Raw genomic sequence first — 208 nt, 5'->3', positions numbered from 1 at the left:
GACAAATCTCAATTTAAATACCCCTCCTATTTAAGCTGCAGTCATTGCTACGAGCTAGGAATATCCCTAACCTTCCAACCCAAAAAGAGGACATTTCCATCAGGTTTTTTTTAAAAGCCCAAAAGAGAACGGATGTCAAGAAAAGAGGACATGTCCTCTAAAAAGAGGATGTCTGGTAACCCTAACTTCAAACTTTTCCGCATGTGTT

General features: G+C 39.4%; 1 protein-coding gene across 1 annotated transcript in view; it reads right to left on the bottom strand.

Annotated features, from left to right (window-relative positions):
* Positions 1-208, bottom strand: part of OBSCN (obscurin, cytoskeletal calmodulin and titin-interacting RhoGEF) — a gene marked incomplete at both ends in the record, with an annotated part of 222,594 nt that overhangs the window by 213,582 nt on the left and 8,804 nt on the right. The window lies entirely within an intron of this gene.

This window comes from Gekko japonicus, unplaced genomic scaffold (genome assembly GCF_001447785.1).
Source record: "Gekko japonicus isolate JY-2015 unplaced genomic scaffold, Gekko_japonicus_V1.1 scaffold2733, whole genome shotgun sequence".
Lineage (NCBI taxonomy): Eukaryota > Metazoa > Chordata > Lepidosauria > Squamata > Gekkonidae > Gekko > Gekko japonicus.
Note: the sequence above shows the minus strand (reverse complement) of the source record. Positions and strands in the feature narration are given on the sequence as shown.